This window comes from Puma concolor, chromosome A2, assembly GCF_028749965.1.
Source record: "Puma concolor isolate L17-30 chromosome A2, mPumCon1.1.hap2, whole genome shotgun sequence".
NCBI lineage: Eukaryota > Metazoa > Chordata > Mammalia > Carnivora > Felidae > Puma > Puma concolor.
In genome coordinates, this window is record NC_141668.1 from 122,280,428 (window position 1) to 122,296,265 (window position 15,838).

Sequence of the window (15,838 nt, forward strand, 5' to 3'; positions counted from 1 at the left end):
ATCCTTAAAACAAGCCTAGGACATAGTTTAATTATTCCTATGTTTAAGATGAGAAAACATGTGATAAGAGCAGGTTAAATAATTTGTCCAAAGATATACTGCTATCAAGTGGCAAAGCCAGGTTTTAAAACCCATACAGTATGGTATTCAGATTGCTTCACGCTTAGTATTAGATAGAATATATTTTTTCCAAGCTGATAAGGATAACTTTATTCTAAAAGAAGGTAATGGAAGGGTGCCTGGGTAGCTCAGCTGGTTAAGCACTGGACTCTTGGTTTTGGCTCAGGTCATGATCTCACAGTTTTGTGGGTTCGAGCTTCGCACACTGTCAGTGTGGAGCCTGCTTGGAATTCTCTCCCACCTTCTCTCTCTCTGTCCTTCCCGCACTCACACCCTGTCTCTCTCAGAATAAATAAACTTTAAAATAAATAACTTAATTAAGGTAATAGAAAGCCCATTAGCATCCCGTCAATTGAGTCAACTAGTAAAGTGCAAATAAATCACTGATATCTTTCCTTCGGATTTGGGAAAAACTCATACAGCTGTTTAAGTATTTCTAGGCATTTACCCAAGGACAGAGGTATTATTTGGTACTTAGTGAGACATCATTAGAAACATTAATAAACATTTCAACACCTAAAACATGCATCTACTGATTACCCATGCTACCATGCCATGTGTATTTCAGGTAATTCAGTGATTATAATGGCTAGATTGTTGCATAGATGAAGACATCTGAAACTCAAGACAGATAACTCATTCTGCTATACTGTTTTCATTTCATAAATTTTAGGAAACATTTTGGCCATACCATGTGTGGAGGGAGCAATCTGAAACACAGGACTGTTCATGATTTGTCTGAATCTTACTCAAAACTTGTGACTGAGTTTGTAACTTCTATACAGCATGCTAAAAAGCAATAAGACATTCCTAAATGTTTAGAAGAACAGTGATTTAAACTGCAAAACTGTGGGGCAATAACAAAGAAATTGGAGCTTAATGTAATTTATATATTAAATAGAGAACCCTTCCTAGTCGTTCAGCAAAATTAAAGTATATAAGATTTTAAGGAAAATATTCAACCAAATAAAATGTCTATTTTATAGTTCAATTAGCTCTTCATTGAACTCTAATTGGATTATATTCCACGTTATTCCCTCTCCCAGAAGACATTTTTCATAAATTCGATATATAAATTAGAGATTCCTTAATCATCTCTGAACTTCGTTATCTGGACGTTATTCTCAAGATTATAACCTCCAGAGCTCTTCCCATTTTCAAAATTATCATTTAGGCATTGGTCAAGCAACGTGAGGTATGTTCTCACTCCACAAAGCAAGTAAAGTAAATTCACTCCCATAAATAAAATTAGCCATGGAAATTATATTGTAATGCTATTAGCCTGTAGTATGTTTCTTCCTCTACTCTTTTCTCCTCAACCCTTCTCCCAGTCAATGGCCACAACTCAGTTATCAGCCTCTTCTTTATCTACTCTTTTCAGGGATATTTATTATACAATCATAGTATGCTAACCTCTATAGCATGGGTTTTACAAACAATTGGTTTGGAGTTTGACAGACCTGGGTTCATGTCCCAGTTCTGTCTTTCCCAGGATCCATAACCTTAGACAACTTAATTCACCTCTCACAGTCTCTTTATCTGTAAAATGGGAGTCCTAAAAAATACTATATTTGTTGTCAAGAATAAACAAAATTATACACACTGAAGGGAGAACATCCCACCCCAATAGATGCCACTTGTATATACTGATTATTTTGAGTTCTGGGCACTACAAAAACAACATATTCATGGGGCGGTGGGGGGAGGCATTCTCAGAACTCCTCTTATCTACCTAAAAAGACAAATGCTCCAAAAGGAAATCAACTGTCATATGTTCTCCCTCCAGGAATTTTATCAACCACAGAGGGCTGACTTACCACAGCAAAGGAGACTAGAAGTAAACATACACACACCGACTAATTTTGTCACAAACTATCAAACTTCCCATCTATTCTCCTAAGGGTTCATTCATCTTTCCTAAAAATCATTTACTCTCCCGAGAGGACTACACCCCCCACTTCTTTTCCTCTATTAAGATGGCATTTAATCATGAATTCTAAAGCCACTTCTTTGAGAGTCACTCACTTTTCCTGGATTGTCCATGTACACAATTAAAAATTTCTGTGTGTGTTTGTCTTGTTAACCCATCTTTTATTACAGAAGTCTCAGCTAAGAGCTCAGAAGGAGAGAGGAAAAATTATCCACCCCCTGCCCACCACAAAGTCAAAACTTTAGCAATGGAGCCTGGTATATAGTATGTGCTCAATACAGTGTTAACTAACAGAAAATACTGATTCACGCTTAAGCCATATGGGTATTTTGCCTGGGCTAAAACAACCCATGCAACACAAGGGGGCTGAGAAGGTGGCTCTGAGACCAGTATCTGGAATGTCCTCACATCCTTCACATTTCCTCACTTTCACATGTCTGCAGGCTCATGGGAAGCCATATCATCATTATGATCAATTATCTCCTTTAAATGATTTCTAAGAGGATGTGTTACATTCAGGCAGTTTCTTACAGGCAGCACTTTCCTTATACAAGTCTTTGTATGGGCTTTCAAACAGCATTTACTATAGTGTATTTTCCTTTGTGTCTTTCATACTTTCCCCACCCTTAATGTGACTACATTTTATTCCAATGGGATTCTAAGTTACTGGCTAAAGTATCTGAAATGTCTTCTTTCCTAGTTAAAAAGCAAGAAACCCTAACAAGGCTCTTCTGCTTCCATTTTTTCCTGCAGCCATTTCCATAGTCAGGGGCTCTGGAGTCTCAGGCATTACACATCTCTGATGTCAAAGAAGACTCATCTATCAACAAGTAACCCTACCCCTGGGACCACAGGGTATACCCACAGTCCCTCAGAGGATGCAACTGCTCAGTCCCAAAAAGGTGATCAATGCTATAACACTCATGCCTCCACTTGCTCTTCTAGTCGTAGCCAGCCCATATCCATGGGCCTCTGTAGAACCTAGCAAAGACCAACCGCCCCTCCCCAAGAAGCCATGTGCTCTGTACACGGTGACCCATCCATACCTGTAAACTCTGGCTCCTTTTATTTTATCTGGTCTCCCTCCATACTGCCACCCTGTCCCCTAGCCGTCACAACACTTTTCCTCCTGAGCTGGGGAAGGGTAGGGAATCAACACAGACTTCAACTGCCAGGCTGAAATGGTCTCAGCTAGTCACCCTCTAATTGTTCAGGGTCCTGGCTACTGTGCACAGGTCATTTGACTTTTTATTGCTTATCATCACAAACATCTGTCCCTGGCTCCAGGGTTTATATTTGCCAACAATGACAACAGGGCATAATTTGTGATGGACTGAGAGTTCTCGAATTACATGACTAATAAAGTCTAGAAGGAAGTCATAAGATTCAAGTTTTATTATTATTTTTATACTTTATTCTAGAGCAGCTATAAATCAAGTAGTAATGCTTCTAACGGTGAGAACTATTTGTCCAGTCAGTGCTTTGGTGTTGCTTCTTTTGTTGATAATCCAAATGTGTGCCAAGTATTTCTGTTCTTCCCAAACTTGGCTCATTGTCAGAATCACCTGATAAACACAAATTTCTAAACTCCACCAGAGACCTAGTAAACTTCTGGAGATGGGGTCAGAAAGAATTTTTTTTCCTAAAATGACCCCCAAGTTATTTGGGTAATGGAACATACAAGCAATGGTGGAATGAGATCACTCAAGAAACCTGGTCTAATCTTACCCAGGAAGAAAGTCCTCCCCTCAGCCTACCCCTGACTAGCTCCTAGATCTTGTTGTATGTCTCTTTAGCTCAAGGGGGAACAAAGTATTAACCAAACTGAAGGTGAATGGTAGCTGAAAAATGCAAACCTCATGTTCTATAATGGTGCCTAGGTATGGCTGTAATAAAATCACACTTGAATAGTTTAATCATTTTTCTATCATACAAGAAAACTAAGGCAATTCCCACAAGAATTCACTTTCAGAAATATAACAAATTCACTGATGAATAGTAATTAGTCCTCTTCATATACTTTAAACCCTTGGGTCACTTTCCATGCTAGGGTTTGAAAATCTCCCAGTATGCTGAGGATTGAGGGTTTCCTCAGGATGTGGGGCTATGCTAAACCCAGGACATCCTACAAAAATTGGAATGGTGGGTCACACTTCTCTGTTCATGTTTCTTAGGCAGAGAGAAAGAAAACTAGGAGATCTGGGGTGGTATAAAAAAGTAAAGGAGACAGTGAGAAGCCCATCTGTAGCCTTATGGACAAATGCCTTTCTCTCAGAAACCTTCTGTATATGGCTGGGCTGTGAAGGAAGCACATTTCAAGAAAGAATAAACCTGAAAATACATGTGTGTAGGATAATAGGGACTATAGTTTTACATTTATACTTTGAAGGTGGTTTTCATAAATACTATTGCTTTTGATTTTTATCCCTAAGTAACATTATAAAACAGAGAAAGCTTGATTTTAAACTCTTCATTTTATTGTTTAACAATTCTTTGTTTTGTGAGTTGAATAGAAGACTCCAAAATCCATGTCCACGTGGAACCTCAGGATGTGACCCTTTTGGAAACAGTTTTTGCAGATATGATTAGTTAAGATAAGTTCCTAGTGGACTAGGGTTGACCCCACAGTGGCTGGTGTCCTTAGGAGAGATACAGAGACATAGATAGACACACAGAGAAGAGAAGACCATGTGATGACACAAACAGAGATTCGAGTGATGTGTCTACAAGGCAAGGAATGCCAAGGCTTGCCAGCAACCACTAGAAGCTGAGAGAAAGACATACAACAAATCATCCCTCAGACCCTCCAGAAGGAACTGTCCCTGTTAACACCTTAATACCAGGCTTCTAGCCTCTGGAGCTGTGAGAGGATAAATCTCCACCCAGTTAGTGTGATTTGTTATGGCAGCCCTTGAAAATGAATCCACGGTAGAAGTGGATATGTTAAAGGGCATGGAAAATGCCCTTGGAATGAGAGAACAGAGTCTAGATTTTAATCCCAGGATGGCCTTTGACTCACTTGGTTATTTTGAACATGTTACTGAACTCTAATTTTTTCATTTGCAAAATGAGAGAATAGATTAAAACATGATGATTTTCCAAAGGTTCCCACCCCGCCAAAAAATCTGTGATCTGAGTATCAGTGAATCTTTTTTTTTATTAGTTTTGAACTATCATTGTGTATACAAGTTTATAAGTCACCTCCTACTCATAACTCATACATCAATATCTCTGAGAAAACATTTTTTTTTCTCTGAGAAAATCAGTATTTCTGAGAAAACCCCAAGATCTATCAGCCCCTTTTATAAAAAATACCCCAGGAAATGGACCCAAAACATGACTGGGGAAACAATATTCATTTGACTAGAGGGGAGAGGATTTGTCTGCAAGTATATTTCTGGCTGAGTTTCTCCTAAGCATGAGAGTAATAATAATAATTAATGTTTATTAAGCACTAAGTAGGTCTTACTCTCTTAAATGCTGTGTATCTATTATCTCCTTTAATCCTTACACAACTCTATGAAATTGAAATAAATATTATAGAGCTGCCTACCTGTACTACTCATTTCTAATCGAATAACTCACAGGATAAATTCCAAAGCATATAAGCATATAAGTTTGGACTAAAAGCCACATTTTCCCACAGCTACTTTATCAGTCATGCATTTGGGGATGAAGTATAGATTCTACGTTTCTCTCCAGCAGAAGGCCTACATACATTTTTTAGAGCAAAATCATCACTTAAAGTATAAGAACATATTGTTCCACAAGCTGGCTTACCAAATTAACTCCCATAGTGGCTGACAGCTATATGAGATGTCTTTTACATATTTTAGGAGATCAGATGCTTCAAATGTAATATTCATCTGCAATTCCTTCCCCTAGACATAGAGGCATTGATTACCACTTCCCTCAAATGTTAGAGGCCAGGAGGATTAATGGAAAGGGCACAGGTCAGAAGATCACATTAGTCTACTTAACTATGTTTCCTTGGGCAGGTCACTAACTTGTCCACGTGTCAGTTTGATTCGTTGTTTTATATTCACTACATGTTTACTAGAAGCCTATGTGTGCTAGGTCTTGTGTTAAAAATTAAGGATAAATTACTGAAAACACAATGGAAACAGAGCATAGGGTACACTATGGAGAGAGAAATTAAACAAAGTCATATATTAATATGTTAATATTAACAAATCAACACAATAATTAACGCAAGATATTATCAATGTCTATATAGAGAACGTGTTTGGGATTACACTATAAAAGAGGGTCCAGATTTCAATGGAATTCAAGGAAGGTCACACTGAAGACATGAAAGTAATATCCAAACAAGGGAAAAGTATCTTAGGAGTATTAGGTGGGATGGACCTTAGCATTTCGAAGAAACTAAAGAAAGCCAGCATACCAGAGTATAAAATATAAGGAGTACAGGGACATGGGATGAAGTGGTTGCATATTATCCTGAGTTTTAATTTGCAGATAATGAAATTTTAAAATCTCTAAAATAAGGAAAGTCATATTTATCACAGTTTTTTTTTCTACCTAAGGAAGAAGGTGACAGTGTTCATGAATATGCCTTTTACAAGTGTCATACAAAATAAGGTATTTCTTACTACATATTTTTTTCAGTAAGTACAATGCAGAATCTCTTCTTTCATGTTTCAAACACTGTCCAAAGAGGGCCAGCTGAGGAAGATGCTTTAACATTACACTTCAAGAGAGCTAGGGTTTGGGGTAAACTTGATTCTGAATCATTTGCTCCTAAATAATAGATGCTAGACAATTTTATGACAGACATATTAATTATTCATTTGGGTAATTTAAATTGATTTCATATTATACTATACCATTTTCTATTAAATTTCAATAAGCCTGCAAGGAATCCATTAAATTCCAAACCATTATCATTAATTTTCATTAAGATGCATGGACAACAACACGTTCCATCTCTTAAAGTCAATGGTTTCCAGGATCCATTTGATTAAATTATTGTGAAGATAAGCCAGGTCTTGGCTTGTGCCCTTCATAAATACCAATGGCTTTTGGATCAGAGGGCCGGCCAATACGTGCAGATATTAGGATAGTTTAACACCCTTTATTTTGGAATAATTAAAATACAACAAACTTCACATATTTAAAGTGTTAAATTTGATGAGTTTTAACGTAAGTATATATTTATTAGAATGTCACTACCAACAAGATAATGAACATATCCTCCTCCAAAATTTCCTAGTGGCTCTTTTAAATGTCTCCACACCACCTTGGTGGCCATCACCCTTGTTTTCCCCCAACCCACGCACGAATCTGTAGGCCATCACTGCTCTCCTTTCTGTCACTATAGATTATATTGAATTCCCTAATGTTTTCTATAAATATTATAGAGTGTATAGCTGTTTCCTTTCACTCAGCATAATTATTCTGATATGCATCAAACTCGATGTGTTCCTTGATAGTTCACTTCTTTTTATTACTGAGCATTATTTTATTGTATAGATGCACCACTACTGTTTATTCATTTACCTGTTAATGGATAGTTAGAATGTCCTCAGTATTTGGCTATTACAAGTAAAACTGCTATGAATATTCACATACAAGTCTTTGTATAGATGCATGCTTTCTTTTCTATTGGGTAAAAACCTAGGAGTAGAAGGGCTGGATCATAGTATAAGTAAAGTTCTAACTTGTTTTTTTTGGGTTTTTTTCATTCTGGCAAAATATACATAAGATAAAATTTACCTTTTAAATGTTCTGTGGAATTAAGTACATTCACATTGTTTTGCAACCATCACCACCATTCATTTCCAGAACTCTTTCATCTTCTCCAACTAAAATTCTGAACCCATTAAACATACTTCTCCATTTCCCCATTCCCAAGCCCTGGCAACTACCATTCTACTTTCTTTCTCTATGAATTTGACTATTATAAGTACCTCATGTAACCAGAATAATAAAATACTTGTCCTTTTGTGTCACATTTATTTCACTTAACATAATGCTTCAAGTTTCATCCATGCTGTGACAGCATGTGTCAGAATTTCATGTACCACATTTTGTTCATCCATTCATCTGTCAGTGGATATCTGGGATGTTTCCCATATTGTGAAATATTATCTGAATAGTCCTGCTATCAACATTGGTGTACAAATACCTGCTTATGCCCAGAGGTGAAATTGATGGATCACGTGGTAATTCTATGTTCAAGTTTTTCAAGAACCGCCATATTGTTTTCCACAGAAGCTGTACCATTTTACATTCCCACAAGCAATGTACAAGTATTCCAATTTCTTCTAACTTTTTAAGAACCTGACAAATTGTTTTCTAAATGATTACATTATTTTACATTCCTAGTGGCACTTCCAGTTTCTCTGTATCAATGCAAACATTTGGTAAGGTTAGATTTTTTTTTATTTTAATGATCCTAATTGTTATGTAAAGGTATGGTGGTTTTAATTTGCACTTCCCTAAATGGCTAATTGTGTTGAGCACCTTTTCATGCACTTAGTTGTACAATAAGCTGACATAAACATAGGTACCAAGCCTTACTTGTTTCCCATCCCTCAGGAATCTTTGTTCTTAGTTGCTTGATATTCACTTTTTTTTTAATGTTTATTTTTGAGAGACAGTGTGAGCAGGGGAGGGGCAGAGAGTGAGGGAGGCAGAAGATCCAAAGCAGGCTCCATGCTGACAGCAGCAAGACCAACGTGGGGCTCACACTCAGGAAGAGAACTATTAGACCATGACCTGAGCAGAAGTCTGATGCTCAACTGATTGAGCCACCCAGGTGCCCCTTAATTTATACTGTCTTAAAAAGACATACAGATGGCGAATAGACACATAAAAAGATGCTCAAAATCGCTAATCATCACGGAAATGCAAATCAAAACCACAATGAGATATCACCTTACGCCCATCAGGATGGCTAAAATGAAAAAGGCAAGAAATAACAAGTATTGGTGAGGATGCAGAAAAAAATAAATCTTTGTGTACTGTTGGTGGGAATGCATACTGGTGTGGTCACTGTGGAAAAAAAGTATTGAGGTTCCTCAAAAAATTAAAAATAGAAATAACCATACAATCCAGTAATTCCACTACTGGGTTTTGAACCAAAGAAAACAAAAACATTAATTTGAAAAGATATATACATTACTTTGTTTATTGTAACATTATTTACAATAGTCAAGTTATGGAAGCAACCCAAGTATCCATTGATAGATGAATGGATAAAGAAGTTGTGTGTGTGTGTGTGCGCGCGCGCGCGTGAGCGCGCGACTTATTTATTTATTTATTTATTTATTTATTTATTTATTTATTCATCTCAGCCAAAAACAAGAATGAAATCTTGCCATTTGCAACAACATGGATAGACCTAGACAGTATAATCCTAACTGAAATAAGTCAATCAGAGAAAGAATAATACCATATGATTTCACTCATATGTAGAATTTAAGAAACAAAACAAATGAGAAAAGAACAAAAAACCATCTCTTAAACAGCAAACAAACTGGTGGTTACCAGAAGGGAGGTAGGTGGGAGGATGGGGTGAGATAGATAAAGAGAATTAAGAAGACTCTTATTATGATAAGCACTGAGTAATGTATAGAATTGTTGAATCATTATATGAAACTAATATAACACTGTATGTTACCTACACTTCAATATAAAAAGAAACAAATGTTTCATAAATGTTTTGGTTTTGTTTTTAAATGATTGTTTCAAATAAGGGAAGAAATATGGTACCTGTTACTCCATCTTGGCCAGAAGTGGAAGTATGGATTGACTATTTTTGAGCCACAGCTGTTATTACCTGAAAATTTTAAAGCTAACATAATAAACACATTTTCTCACCCTGGCCTTTCAGACCCACTTTTGAATCAATCTATAAACATATTGTCAAATGTCTACTAAACATCTATAAAGAGCTAACTACTTTGTACTTTTCAGAAAATTAGCAGACAGGTCTCCATTTATAAGATTCTTACAAACTCATTGGGCAGTAAAACCACAAATATCTTTCATAACATTACAAACCAAGAGTCAGGTAGGCACAAATATTTAATAAGCTGTCATTAGAACTGTTGTTTACCTGCAATTGCTATACTCCATGGTAAGCACTGGGAAAACTGCAGTGAAAATGATAAACACAGCTTCGGACCTCCTGAAGCTTATATTCTAGTGGAAGGAAATAGAGAATACGAGGATTCAAATACATAAATAGGATCATGTTAGATAAGCCGTCAAAGAAAATAAGATAGGATAATGGGGCAAACAGGATTTGGGAGGAAGAATGAGAGTGACTTTATATGGGGTGATCAAATAACTCCTAAGATGTTAAGATTACTAAGACCTAAGTAATGAGAAGAGGCCACCAGCCATGTAAAGATTTGGAAAAAACCTTCAATATCACTAATCATTACAGAAATCACTAATCAAAGCTATAATGAGATATCATCACACACCTTTTGGAATGGCTATCAACAAAAAGACAAGAGATAATAAGTATTTTCGAGGATGTGGAAAAAAAAAGGAACCCTCAGGCACTGTTGGTGGAAATGTAAATTGGCGCAGCCACTGTAGAAAGCAGTATGGGGTTCCTCAAACAATGAACAAAAAGACTACCATATGATCCAGGAATTCCACTCCTGGGTATATATCGAAGGGAAACAAAACTACCTTCCCAAAGAGTTATCTGCACCCCTGTGTTTACTGTAGCATTATTTACAATAGCCAACATATGGAAACAACTTAAGTATCCATCAATAATAGATAAGTGGATAAAGAAAATGTGAGACGTGTGTGTGTATAGATACCTGCATATATATTTGTATCTATATGTGTGTATGTATCTGTATACATACACACACACGATGAAATCCTATTCAACCATAAAAAAAGAAGGAACTCCTGCCATTTGCTACAACATGGATAGACCTTGAGGGTATTATGTTTAGCGAAATAAGACAGATGAAGACAAATACTGTATGGTCTCATTTATATATGAAATCTAAAAAACAAGCAAACAAATAAAAACTCATAGAAAAAGAGATCAAATTTGTGGTAACTAGAGGAAGAAGTTGGAAGTGGAGGGTGGGGGATGAAGATGGTTAAAAGGTACAAACTTCCAGTTATAAGATAAATAAGTACTAGGGATATAATGGACAACAACCTGATGACAATGGTAAACATGGATGTATGGTATATTCAAAATGTATAAGAGATCAAATCCTCAAAATTCTCATCACAAGGGAAAAAAACCACGGTTTTTGTTTTGTTTTGTTTTTGTATCTATATGACAAGATGGATGTTAACTAAATTTATTGTGGTGATCATTTCACAATATACATACGTCAAGTCATTACACTGCACACCTTAAACTCATATAGTGCTGTGTGTCAATTATATTTTAATAAAAGTGGGAAAAAAGACTTGGAAGAAGAACAAATGTATACAGACTGAACAACTTGGCATATTCAAGGAAGAGAAAAAAGGACAATGTGGTTGATGCGTAACAAGTAACTGGGAGAGGGGTCTCAGGTGGGGTGGGTATAACAGGAATATGCAATTTATCTAAATTCAGTGGAAAAGCATTGGGGGAGATGGCTTAACTAATGTAAAGGAAATAGCCACTTATGTACTATTTGTTTCATTTTGTTTTTCTTCCTTTTTAAAAGATCATTCCAGGTCCTGCATAGAGAGTAAACAGTAGGGAAGCAAAATAATAAATATGAGAAAAAACAACAATAAAAAAAGCGGGGGGTAAAGGCCAGTGTGTGTGCTATGTCACATTCCTGGGAGAGATAATAATGAAATAACAAAAATGAGTGAAGCTGGCTGGATAAAATCAAAAGGGAATAGTGTAATCTTTAGCAAACTGAAGTAAATATTTTTATGTACAGGGAAAGGCTATCACTCAGTTCTATTTGATTGTTGCCACTCTAAATAGAGGCCCAGTGTTGCCAGCTGTTATAATTTTTTCAAGGGTCCAGACATCTCAAAGTTTAAGATATCCTAATTCTGATATACTGTATGGAGCGCCTCAAAATGTCCGTGAGATCAATGAATACTATGGACCAAGTTTGCGGTCCTTGGCATCAACTGATAATATAAAAGTTTAAAGGCAGGATGTAGGCATCCAGGAAAAGAGAGACTGAATGTTAAGTGTTGTGATTCCTGCACATTAAAAGCTCACTTGGAGATAGATGATACGGGTTGGGAATGGCTTCGGGGGAAAGGTGAAAGCATACTGAAAGAAGTCACGGTATGTGCTACAGAAATGAGACTTGAAAAGTCTAATGAGACTTGAAAAGTGTTGGGGAAAGAAGAGTCCACTAGCCAACACCAGGAGTCTGGTAATAGAGCAAAGTAAATCCAGCTGGAAGGTGAGATTGGGGTCAAACACATTAATTTGGGCAGTTTTGGAATTTGTACTTCTGAAGAAGTACAGTCAAGCTGTAGTGACTCAACAATTGTGCTTTATTAACAACTATTACATTAGATGCTTAAACTGGTTAACTGAAGGATCAGAGAGAATTTACAGGAGAAAAATCGAGTTGGTATCAATAGTGATTATTCTTACATGGGTATAATTTCTGGGTATGCATTATCATAAATGCACATTTTTTCTCTATTCTCCTGAGTGCCAGGAGGATGTTTCTCTTTTATATAGGTGTAATGGTGATAAATATTCCGAAGTGCTTTAGTAAAGGTAAATTTAGCCCCATTTTCAAAAATATAGCAGAGAAAACTCCCAGTATTAAAAAAGCCCTTGAACTTACAATGTCATGAGTCCTCTATAAACAGGAAAAAATGATGGGGTCCTAAAACAGGCAGTCCCTTCAGGATTCAGTCATCCTCCTTTCAATGAGATAACTGAAGCTATTCACATACATGATGGTATTTCTGCTAAACAGCCTAGATCTGTTAAGCACTCAGTTGTCATTTGTGACATTCCTACTGGCCACAGAATTCCTGGCCATTTGGAGGTGGCCCTGATAGGTAACAACCTTGGCGGCTGCCTACAGTGCAGTCCAGCTTGTCTTAGTGAGGCTGCATGAGTCACGTTCCCCAAACCACCGGGTTATGGCAGGTTCCATCATGCTCTCTGATAGGACTGATATGACACTGCCAGGATCCACTCCCTCCACCTCCATCCCCTTTTGCTTAGTGTATAAAGTAAGTGATCAGCACTGAGGAACTGCAATTTAGTCATTGTCAGGGGGTGGGAGAGATGATAAATAGTCACAGGTAGTCACCTAGCTTCATTCTTTTAGCCATGTAAGGCTTGGCAAGGTATGTGTCATGAGATACAAGGGATATAAATACATCAGTGCAATAATTCTGATGCTGGAGGCTCCTACTACTTGTAACTACATGATAGATCTCATGCAGAAAAGGTTTTGCCTTTTAAATGCAGATGCTACAAATGTCATTCTCCCAGTTACGGTCACTTGCTAATCCCCTTTAACTAGATCTTTGGGCAATGAGGCTTCTAAAAGAGGACAGGAGGCCGGTGTTAGAATGAGATGTAGGCAGAGCAAAACACACATGTAGAAAGGCCATAAATGGAAAAACCAGGAAAGATACCAGGAAAGATACAAGAGAGAGAAAAAGATGGCAGGGGAGTATACCAATAATTCTGGTCTTAAAACATACTCATATATGCCCATGAGCATGACTGGGGGAGTTGGCATCCCAGCCTTTACAGAGATGATTGAGAGGAAAATTCTGGGGGATGCTGGAACGTCATGTCTTAAGACATTTCTCAAGATCTGCCCCCAGCTCTGTATAAACAGGGAACTGCTGACACCCACTCTGCTATATATTAAATCCTAAAATGTACTACCCTTTAACTTCTTCACACAACAGGGATGTGTTGGACCAAAGTCTGTATTTTAGCATCTCCTAGTGGTAGGCAGAATAATGCCCCTCTCCCAAAGGTGTCCACACCCTAAGCAACCTCTGGAACTATATATGTCTATTATAAGGGAAGGGGGAAATATTGTAAATAGAATTAAGATTGCTAATTGGCTAACCGGGAAAAGGGGAGATTATCCTGGATGATCATAGGGGGTCCAATGTAATCACAAGGATCTTCATAAGTGGAAATCTAGGGCAGAAGAAAGAGTCAGTGTGATGGAACTGGACCAGCCACTGCTGGCTTTGACGATGGAAGGGGAGAGACTATGAGCGAAGGAATGGGCAGCTTCTAGAAGTTGGAAAAGGCAAGAAAACAGACTCTTTCCTAGAGCCTCCTGAAGAGAGCCCAGCCCTGCCAATACCTTGATGTAGCCCAGTGAGAGTCATGTCAACTTCTCATGAACATATGATAATAAATGTGTACTGTTCAGAAGCCAGTAAGTCTGTGGTAATTGTTTACAGCTGTCATAGAAAACATACTCATACTTCTCCCCAGGATCATCTGCATGACAATACCACTGTTTCTGTGGTGAGATTCCTGGGGCAGAGACAGTTCTAGGGAAAGATTTTCAATAACTCCCCACATAGAGTCCCAGTAAAACGATGTCTAACAAATAGCCCTTTCTTGGCTCAAGGTTGTTCTGCTATCACACACATTCTAGTCGGGTAGCCACACCAGACAGTTATTTTGTGAACATGTCACCTGTTGTCACATTTGGGTCTCTTTTCGTGCTGTGGTCTCCACTTGGAATGCTCTCCCCACCCACCGGTCCTAAAAGTTATCTCTCTGTGCCCAGCAATCTTCTATTTGTCCATAAATCCCAATCTTAACATCAACTCCTCTTTGAGGCTTTCTATGTTCACCATCTTCCCTCTTAAGAAATACTAATTTTTCTCTCCTCTGTGGCATGATGTCAACGTAAGGGTACACATGATCAGTCTGCTCTACCTTGGAACCACAGAGATTGCATTTGCTTTGGTGGGTTTGAATTAGCTTCTTCTCCTTTGCCACAAATGAGGATAAATTTCCCCTTCCTCTTGGGGAAGGTTTAAACAGTAAGCCTTCCCTGGCCTAGATGAGAGGAAACTAGTTTTTCCATTACTGAAGTCTCAGACTTGGAATTAAATAGGTCTGTTGCAAATAAGGCAAAAGGAAAGTCTAAAGAGAGATCACCCCCAACAGAAACAAAAGGTGGTAAGATTTCCCCACAATTAAAACAACACTGAAGGAAAGAAGTTATCAAAGGAATTTGTGCAGCAAGGAAGTGGACCTGTAGCCCTGGGATAAAGGCCTGGTTTTGGTTCCCTTTGTTAGGTTACACAGCCAGCAGAGAGCAGGCTGGTCCTCCATCACCAGCCCTCCCCTATGAAGATTTTACTCAGCAGCTCCTCTCCCCTCATGAGGGATATCACCAATTTTGTTTGGTCCCCTTCTGACTATCCCATGTAAACAATCTGTTATGGTTGAACTGTGTCCTCAGAAGTGCTATATTGAACTCCTAGCCCCCACCAGCTGTGACTATGACCTCATTAGCAAATAGGATCTTTGCACATGTAATCAAGTTGAGATGAGATCATTAGGGTGTGTCCTAAACCAACATGGCTAGTCCTATAAGAGAGATATTTGGAGGAAGACACACAGGAAGAATGCCATGTGAGAACACAGGGTTGATACAAAGCAGCTGCAAGGCAGGGCACAGCAGAAATCACCAGTTGTTACAAGAAGCTAAGAGAGAGGCATGGAATAGATTCTCTCTCAGAACAAACCAACTGCCAACACCTTGATTTTGGACTTCTAACCTCCAGAACTGTGAGGAAACAAGTTTTTGTGTTTTAAGCCACCCAGGTTTCCTACTTTGTACTGCAGCCCTAGGA

General features: G+C 37.9%; 1 protein-coding gene across 7 annotated transcripts in view; it reads right to left on the bottom strand.

Moving 5' to 3' along the window:
• The window catches only part of GRM7 (glutamate metabotropic receptor 7), a 900,471-nt gene that overhangs the window by 721,837 nt on the left and 162,796 nt on the right, over positions 1-15,838 (bottom strand). The gene's annotated exons all lie outside the window — the stretch shown is intronic.